Below are 10,025 nucleotides of genomic sequence, written 5' to 3' on the forward strand. Positions count from 1 at the left end.
TCTTGGAACGTGCTTATGGTTAAATATGGGTTAGGTTGTATATTTATTATTAGGATTAATTCCGTTTTTACCCCCTGGACTCGTACCCCTATTTCATTTTACCCCCTGGACTCGGGATTGTTGCAGAACTCATCTCAGAACTTAGACACGTGTTACAAGTTGGCACTTCCGTCAGTATTTGGACGTTAAGTTTAACATTTTGATGACGTGGCAATATTTTCTATTATTCTAAATATTTTTAATATTAAAATATTATTATCAGATTAAATAATTAAATAATTTCTATAATTCTCTCTCTCTCTCCTTTCTTCTTCTTCTTCTTCTTCTTCTTCTTCTTCTTCTTCTTCTTCTTCTTTTCTTCTCTGCTCCTCCACGTAGTCACAAATCAGAAGTCCTTCTCAAACATCACAAACGGTTGGCAGAGAAATGAGAGATTTCGTACTTCTCGTCTCCTCTTCCTCTTCCTCTTCTCCTTCCATTTCTCCCTCTCCAAACCCTAACCCTAGCCCTAGCCCTAACCGCCATTGCCGATCCTCCTCCAAGTCCGCCAAGCTCTCCTCATCCTCCTCTCTCTCCGCCGCGGCTTCTAGATCGCCGCCTCTCTCCACACTCAGGTTCGACTCTTCCTCTTCGTCTTCGAAGTCTCGCCTCCGCTATTTCGCCGATTTCGCGCTCAAGCTCGCCCGCGACGGGAAGCTCGAGGACTTCGCGATGATCCTCGAGAGCCTGATCGTCTCCGGCGCCGATGCCTCGCGCCTTTCCGCCGCCGCGCTGAGGTCGGAGTTCGCCGAGAAAGGATTTTCGGAGCTCGTTCGCGGCGGAGAGGTCAGGGGATTCGCGGCGGTGATCGGGAAGCTCGACGAGCTCGGATTCTCTCTCGCGGAGATCTTCGGCGGATCCGCGAAGGAGGTCTTGAGGAAAGAGTGTCGCTGGATTTTGAAGTCTGAGCTTCTCGAGGAGTTTGTTGAGCTTGTTGAGGTCCTTGCAGGTAAAAAGATAACTCCTTTTTTTGATGCCCTCAGAGCTCTACCCCGGCTACTTCTCCGGTGTTCAGGTTTCGGCTCTTCCCGAAAAGGCATGTTCTGTCCTCCGAAAACTAGAGATACTTGAATTGGAGTACTCCGGCGATAATTCTAATCCTCTCGGTGAGGGTTTCGGGTTTGTGCCGAGGAACGTGGTTTTTTCCAGGAGTCGGTGCAGAGTGTTCTTGTGTGTTAGAGAGAGACGCCACTGGAGAGAAATCTCAGAGCTCCGAGAGAGAGAGAGAGAGAGAGAGAGAGAGAGAGAGAGAGAGAGAGAGAGAGAGAGAGAGAGAGAGAGAGAGAGAGAGAGAGAGAGAGAGAGAGAGAGAGAGAGAGAGAAAACCAAAGAGACTGAGAGAATTAAATTAAATAATATTCTTCATGAATGTGAAGCAGGAAACACAACCACACTGAACCAGAAAAAAAAATGCAGAGAAGAAAAAAAGAAGAAAGTAAAGAGAGAGAGACAGAGAGGGAGAAGAGAGAGAGAATAATAGAAATTATTTAATTATTTAATCTGATAATAATATTTTAATATTAAAAGTATTTAGAATAATAGAAAATATTGTCACGTCATCAAAATGTTGAACTTAACGTCCAAATACTGACGGAAGTGCCAACTTGTAACACGTGTCTAAGTTCTGAGATGAGTTCTGCAACAATCCCGAGTCCAGGGGGTAAAATGAAATCGGGGTACGAGTCCAGGGGGGTAAAAACGGAATTAATTCTTATTATTAATGATAAAATAGAGAGTAAGAGATATATAGTTGCATTAAAAATGACATTTTAATATTTTTTTTGGAGGGGAAAAGAGGGATAAAAGGGGATTCGTCAAGTTTTATCAAAATTTCAATATTAAATTGTAACACCCTAAAATGGGGTCTAGTATAGTAATAGAAATAAAGAAAATTCGAAAGACACTTTCATAACAACACGACAAAATAGGTAGATACGTCGGACATAGTATGAAAAGTCAACAAAAGTTTCACCCATGGGATTTAGACACGTCTCAAGGTTCAACATCAACAAAGAAAGACAACAAAACACAAATGACCACAGTTTAGTATAGCACCACGACAAAATAAACATAAGACAACATCATAGAGGAGTCTAAGTCAAAATGGTCAAGCAAGTCACATAGTTGCTCACCACGTGTACAATGAGGCAAAACAAAGAGCTTGAACCTACGAGTTAGCCTCCGTCACTCCTCGTCCGGGAGATCACACTGTACACCACCTGGGAGGGGAAAGGGAAAAGTGGGGTGAGCTTCCACATGCTCAGTAGAAATTCCGTTACTCACCCTAAGGTTTTATTCATTTAAAAAAAACCACCATTAATTATCAAAAACATGATTATCAACTTTACGTTATTAACCGATAAATAACAACAATTTTATTAGTACCAAGAGTAGCTACCATGGACTGCAAAGTTCCAGGTGGACGCGCATCACCTACGACCAATGCTAGACCCAAGGCAACTAGGCGACGTGGGTCCAACGATCGGTAACCTCGAGTCTCGCCTCGCGTAAACCCACTGCACAACAAAAGGAAGCGGAATGCCTCATCGCTCCCTCGTAACAACCTTTTTGGACATCACAGCCCGTGGACGGAAACACATCGCCCATTACGTCGGATAAATTCTTTTCATTTCATCTAACCTAATCATACTAGGTTATAATTTCGATAACTCTAACTCGTCGTGAAAACGAAACGAGTCAACAAGATTTAGCGTTCACCTAGTCACATCTACCTATTACTCAATTTTAATTTAAGAAAAACTCTCACAAAGGACGAGTAAAGAAATCCCTACCTCTTTGGATCCCAAAAAGCGCTCGACGGGAAGCTAGGTAGTGTTCGCCTCGAAGTACATGTCACCGAACATGGCCGATTATCCAAACACTCGATAATCGGGTCTAACGGAGTTTACGGTTGCACTCGAAACGACAAAACAGATTCGGGAGCGGTCTCTACTCAAATTTTTGTGCCCGAAACTCCGGCGACGGCAGCGGTCCGCCGGCGGTGGCAATTTCCGGCGACCAGAAAATCTGTTCGAAAGGTGTTCTTCGAACTCCTCGACCTCTTGAGTACATTTACGGGGTTGATTTTATAAGGAAACACACACAAAAACCTAGATCTACGCGAAACCACCCAAAACTTACGTTTTCCGGCGATGCTCTGACGACCAACCTCCACTGCGAATCTCAGGCCCAAAATTTCTAGAATGGTAAATCTCTAATTCCTCTACTCATACCCCTCGGAATCGCTTCAGCTCCATTCTTAGAAATAAGAGAGAAAGATCGGAAACACCCCGTTTCCAGATCTAGTGAGATATAACGAAGTCCACTCTTTTGTCTTACCTTCCTTGAAGATTACGTTTCGGAAGACTTCGGTGTCATCACATCGAGTCCTTGAATGAGGAGTTTCAGATCTGATCGTGTGGAGGCTTGTACGTTCAAGACGAAGACGGATTCTGAAAGCTTTCGGTTCGTGAGCCAAAAATTGTAAGTTTTTTTAAACTCATCTTTTATCTGATATGGTTGCTTGATGAAGTTTCTTATGTTTAATTAATTAAGTAATCTAGATCTTGTTTAGTAACTATATTAATAATTAGCTCTTGTTAGTGTAATTATTATTATCCGCATTTAATTGATTATTTAAGGTGCAATAATCACCAACAATAAGGAAATAATTATTTAGACGCTATCATAGCTCTAAATGATTCTAAAACAATAAAACACATTCAATATAAGAAATAAAGAAAGCAATAAATGTTAATTAAATTTCTAACAGAGATTTATAACTTAGAAAACATGATTGTGCTCACATATAGTATATGAACGGAAATCCAAATCCTTCATATTTTATGTCATTCAATTCTAGAGCAGAGGCATTCATGCATATTTAAATATCATAAAAGCATTCAAAAGCAATCAATAACAAGGAGAGAAATATTTAATGAAGCAACCATGTGTTCATAAATAATGTAATAAAACATAAAGCAAGAAAATATTCATCCTATTTGAAATAGCCATAAGAAGCTACAGTCCAGAAAACCTCGGATCATAATGACACATCAACATGTTCAAAAATAAATCCAACAAATGAAAGTAATAAAACTAGTGGGAAATTAGATCTTCAAATGGAGCATGAGCTTCTCTACAATTTGGGCTTGAATCCGACTTTGTTTAGCAAGCTCATCAAACTTGTGTGCTCCATCAAACATGCTCTGCAACATGAAAGAAGTATCCTCATGATTAATTATCCTCAAAACACTTTTAGGATATCTTTAAACATGAATTTTAAGGTACCATACCAGCATTCTTCTTGTTTTTCTCAAGCTCAGCCAAGTACAAAGGACAATGCCTCTTCCAATGACCATCAGTGTTGCAGTGGTGGCATTTACCAATGCTTTCACGCTTCTTCTCTTTTCCTTTTCCACTCCTCTTGAAGTTTCTCATTTCTTTCTTGGTGGGACCTTTCCCTTTCGAAGTACTAGGGTGTGCCTTAGATGACTCAGCCGACCCTGTGTTCTTCCAGTGATAGACTCGAAAGTCTGTAACTCATGAAACAACTAAGACAATCCATACTCAACTTATTCATTATGTAGTTGGATGTGAACTGTATGAAGTCACTAAAGAGGGAATTCAGAATGATTCTCACCTGAGTAACCTTATCCATCTATGTCTCATGGAGTTCAGCTTCGGTGAAGTAGTTTGTCATTTGCATGACATGATCCCTCACCGGAGTTTCCGCAATCATATCATAGTGCCAGTGCACTTACGGATGAGTTCGATGCGGGCTTGCTCGCTTTGCATCCCAAACATTTCTTGCAGCGAGTCAATGATCTCCATAGCGGTGTCTTTTCCTTCCATCTTCGTCAGCAATCTAGGTTCGATGCGGCCTATGACACAATATACTTTTAGTATTTTAATTTTTTTAGCATTAAACATCAATCTAGGTGATACACTCGGGTTTACTAAATCATATTTAAAACCCAAGTGATTCTAAGCTACCTTAAAAACATGAGTTTCGATATAGCTTAGTTAGTAGGAATTTCGTGACATCTAGTATTGATTATCCAAATTGTATTCCATCACGGAAAAGCTCCCAATAGGGTAGGAAAGGCACTATGCCTTTTAACAACCTCCCAGCTTAGCCTCTTATCGGCTTGGTGACAAAGCTCTTCAATCCGTTCAACTCTTTCATTAAAAATATCCTAATCCAATTAGATAATTTAAATAAACAAAATTCCATGATAACCATTAACCCACGAAAGAATTTCTAAGTTATAGCATATGAGCATGGCTAAGTAATTAAATAAACAAGCATAACCAAGCAAACATGCTATGATTCGGTTTGATCATTTCCTATTTGATCCTATAAATAATAACAAGATTAGTCCAATACAATTGGCCAATGAATTCGGTTTGGGCACATTCATATGTCCCATAAAAAATAAATCAATATAAAATTATTTATTTTTCCATATTTTCCAAAAATAAATTAATTTACGGCCCATTACTATGTCCTATTGAAAAATAAATCGATATCATAATCAATTACTTTTATATGCTTTAAATTAAAAAATCATTAGGGCACAGCCCATACAATTAATTAAATAAAACATTTAAAAAATTAATAATTTTTTTAATTGGCTACCGCGCCTTGACCCAAACAAATCCCACTAACTCTAAAACCAGCCATGGTAGGGCTGGACTTATTTGAACAAGAGCCGTCACAAAGGACGGTCGGAGGAGGGCCGTGAGGCCATGGTCATGGGTTTGGGCAGACAGCCTTGTGCTCGTTCGTCCATCGCCTCACCGCCGTGGTCTCGTCCATAGCGACCCTGGTTAGTGTGTCGTAATGGCACTTAAAGGTACATCAACAACTAAAGTTTGTCTAGACCATACACTTACCACAAGTGCAGAACGCTCCCACAAAGTGATCAACCTTCACTTGTGTTCCACATATATGATTTTAGATGCATCTATCCAGGCATGTATTAATCATCGATCATGTTTTAGCTCACCGCCCAAACTCAGATGCCCAGCATGTGATTCAGTTTAATGCGGATGCTATGCATGATAGTTGTTATTGATTCTGATTCAGAAAAAAACTCACTAATCATATGATGCTAATAAAGGAAACTTCTTATCCAATTCAGTAATCATTCATGTTTATTTATTATCTTTAGTGGGCAATATTCCTGACAAAGACTTGGGGACTAAACCCAAACCTCTAACACGGAGCTTGGAGTTGAAGGGATTCGTACCAATTTGGACCTTAGTGCGGCTAGAGGGTCCGACCCTAGATTATACCACTTTGATTTTTAGTGTTGATCTATTTTCAAGCACCAACATCTTGACGCTAGATGGATGGGGATCGAGTAACGATCACGAGATTCCCACAACATCATCTTTCTTCATCTCAATCAATTTACAAGCATGTCAACCGGCGTTCTGCAGAGAGCTTCTCAAGCAACTAACAATCGAAGCCTGGGAGCGGCACCCTTGAGCGACGAGCTTGAGGTATAACTTGTGTTCCCGCGAGAAAAGGGATGCAAGTACCCTCCCTCCAGCAAACACGAGCCAGCCACAAGCTCAAGGTTCTCAGAAACACCACAAGGTTATGTTGGAGGAGGTAGACCGACACCTTACCGGCCTCCTCAACAAGTCCGGGATAGACAGAGAGCTTATTGCTAACCTACTTGTTTACACGGTGCAAAGTCTTGGCAAGGTTCTGGAGATAGATCACAAGACAACTCGAATGAGCTTGATCCAAGCTATGCTAGAGAAACCGAGTATGATGAGTCGTACTCCGAGACTGACCCAGCACTTGGAGAATGGCAGAGAGGCGTTGAATTTCATGCAAAATACTGTCGGTCCCTCTCACCACCAAAACCCCAAAGGGGCAACAAGACAAGAGCTTTTAGGGTCAAGAGGAAGATGCTCCCGACCCTCAGCTCTCGATAAGTTAAGTGTAATATACAAACTTTTGTAACGCTCGACTTGTGGATTTGAATAAAATAAACGAGTTTTATTTCGAATCAAATTCTTGTTGCACATGAGACGTCCTTAAATTTTAAATATCTTGAAAAAAAATAATAAATATATTTAAGGTTGATGAAATTTCGGAATAAGGATATTCGAGTAAACTCGATATTATTTTCCGAATAAAATTATTCGGAACGTACTCGGAGACTTAAAATCTCAAGAGTGAAAATAAATTCTGAAATCCCTTAAATATATTTAAGATAACGGGAATTAATAAGAATTTCTCGGTTATTTTTCAAGATTATTTTTTTTATTAATTAAGGACAAGTTTGAGAGGATTTATTTTGGAAAGGACTTAAGTGCAACAAAGTGAGGGACGAGAGTGAAAGAAAAGGAGTTATGAGGGGTTGTTTCAGGAGACATGTGGCTCAATGAAGCGTTGCCACGTGTAAATCTTATCAACTTACCCTCCTCCTCTTTTTTCTCTCTTTTCTCGGCCAAGTCTCTCTCTCTCTCTCTCTCTCTCTCTCTCTCTCTCTCTCTCTCCCTCTTCTCTTCTTCTTTTTCTTCTTTCTTTTCTTTTTCTTCTTCCCTGTCCCGCGCTGAGCACACCTGCAAGGAAAAGAAAAAAAAGGATAAATTACATAAATGCCCCCTGAACTTTTGACCATTTAACAACGTGGTCCCTACTTTTATTTTTCTTACAGCGTCGCCCTTGAACTTTGACAATCTTACAAACTTAGTCATTCCGTCAAATTTTGGGAGTATATCCGTCTATTTTAACTTGTGTAATAACTTGAATATTTAAAATTACCTATATATCCTTTATTTAATTATTTTATATTTAAAATTAATAAATTAAAATTAAAAATTTCATTTTTCATTTTGTTTGTTGTCTTTTTTTAATACTATTTTTTATACATTTCCATTATACTTTTTTTTCACGATAATAGAAAATTAATAATAAATAATAATTCATTTTTACAATTCATTTTTATTAAAAATTCATATTTTACATAATTATTTTATTTTTATTTATTTTTATATAATAAATAATAATTTTTAATAATATTAAATCATTATAAAATCAATCTTTTTTGTTATTTTACAATTTTGTCCCTGTTTAAATAGTCACATGCCAATCACATGAGAAAAAATGGATGGATTGTTGAGAAAAATAGACGGAAGGACTAAGTTTGCAAGATTGTCAAAGTTCAAGGGCGACGCTGTAAGAAAAATAAAAGTAGAGACCACGTTGTTAAATGGTCAAAAGTTCAGGGAGCATTTGTGTAATTTATCCAAAAAAAAAATTGTTGTTGCTTCCATCATCATCATCACCGATTCTCTTCACCAGCACCCGACCTCACCTTCTTCTTCCTTTCTTCTCGTCGAGCGCCATCTTCTCCAGCCGAGTCTCCATCACCGCGCGCGCCTCGCCGAGGAGAAGAGTCACCGCCGCCGAGCCGCCGTGGCCGCTGACCGAGAAAGGACACGGGGAACAAGGTGAGAGCACGCTGCGGAGGCTGAAATTCACGGAAATAAGGGTGATAAACTCTTCTCAAATTGAATTCCGAATCTAGGGTTTTGAGAAATTGATTTGGGGCTTTTCTTAATCCGTGAGGTTTATGAGGATTTGTGTGAAATTAGTTGTTATTTGAGTTTGATTATTGAAGTTGATGGTTTGAATTGGTAGATTGAACTCAAATTTAGTTGGAATTTTGTTGGTCGTGGGTTTTCTTTCGTTTGGCCGTGTGGGTCATGAGAGGAATTCTTGTGGGTGAATTGTGAATTCTGTTTTGAGGGTTCCATTTGAGGCTATGATGATAATTTTTTTATGAGATTTGATTTGGAATGTGATTTTGGCCGTGTATTATGCTTGGCCGTGTGTGATTGTTTGGCCGTGAGACTTGTTTGGCTAGGTGATTTGCTTTGGCTCTTTTGTGATGTTGAGTTATTCTGGATTGTTAGTGATGAGCTATTTCTGATTTGGTGCCGTGGCCGTGTAGCTTGGATTTATGGTTGTTATTGGTTTTTTTAAACGAGTATGGACGTGATTTGATTCTGAGCCTCGAGAATAATTTTTGGAATGTTATAGAATTAGGAATTGAGATTTTTAATTGGGATTTGATTTGGAAGTAAAATTGAATTTTGAGAATTTGGATTTGAAATTTGTTGAGATTTGGGTTGATGTGGTTTATTGTCATGTTTAAGGATTTTATGACAAGTTATGTGATTTATTGATAAGTTCAAGAGTTTTATGACGAGTTAGAAATTTTATGATAAGTTATGTGATTTATTGACAAGTTCAAGAGTTTTATGACGAGTTGGAAATTTTGTGACAAGTTAGTTGGATCCGTGTAGGTTGAGTGACTTGTTTGGGTTCGGGTTTTTTAGTCAAGATGTCGGATTTGGAATTTTGGAAATTGATAGGAGTTTGGATTTAAGGAATTAACTCGATGTCGGATTCCGCGGTTTGATGACAGATTGGACGGACGAGCAGGAACCGGACGAGTCAAAGGCGACGAAGCCGGATTTTGAAGTTTTCAAGAAAAAGAGTTATCGAAATTAAAGCTCAATTAACTCGTGAGTTTTTTTAATCGCTTATAGCGTTTAAATACTCTTAGTTTGGTTTATGCAATGTATTTCCTTTAATTAAATAAATAATTTATGATTATTTATTTAATAACGTTTGAGAATTTAATTTAATTATTCATTTTGGAATTCTCGGTTATTTTAATTTTGGATTAATAAACTTATTTAAGACTCATAATTATTATTGAATTTAATTCGTATCATTCTTGATACGGAGGTGCGCGAGTCTTGAATAAGTTTAACTTCCGAAAAACCGGAGAATAATAAATTAAATTATCGAATACAGAACCGACTCGAATCTAATCCCGACACCGAACCCTATCTTTTTCAAGTAATCTCGAATCCAATAACTAACAGACTTCCAACCTCGGATGCTAGTTCTTTCGAAGTTTCGACAAGTGTCAAGTATCTCAGAGAAC

At 38.6% G+C, this 10,025-nt stretch overlaps 1 long non-coding RNA gene across 1 annotated transcript; it reads left to right on the forward strand.

Annotated features, from left to right (window-relative positions):
- Positions 1-8,320: 8,320 nt before the first annotated feature.
- LOC149407683 (uncharacterized) lies at positions 8,321-9,736 on the forward strand. The gene is made up of 2 exons (XR_016301441.1): positions 8,321-8,558; positions 9,498-9,736. It is a non-coding gene; the product is annotated as an uncharacterized LOC149407683 (long non-coding RNA).
- Positions 9,737-10,025: the final 289 nt, after the last annotated feature.

The sequence above is a fragment of the Urtica dioica genome, chromosome 1 (genome assembly GCF_054948205.1).
Source record: "Urtica dioica subsp. dioica isolate 48M chromosome 1, U.dioica_male_clone48M_v1_H2, whole genome shotgun sequence".
Taxonomy (NCBI): Eukaryota; Viridiplantae; Streptophyta; class Magnoliopsida; order Rosales; family Urticaceae; genus Urtica; species Urtica dioica.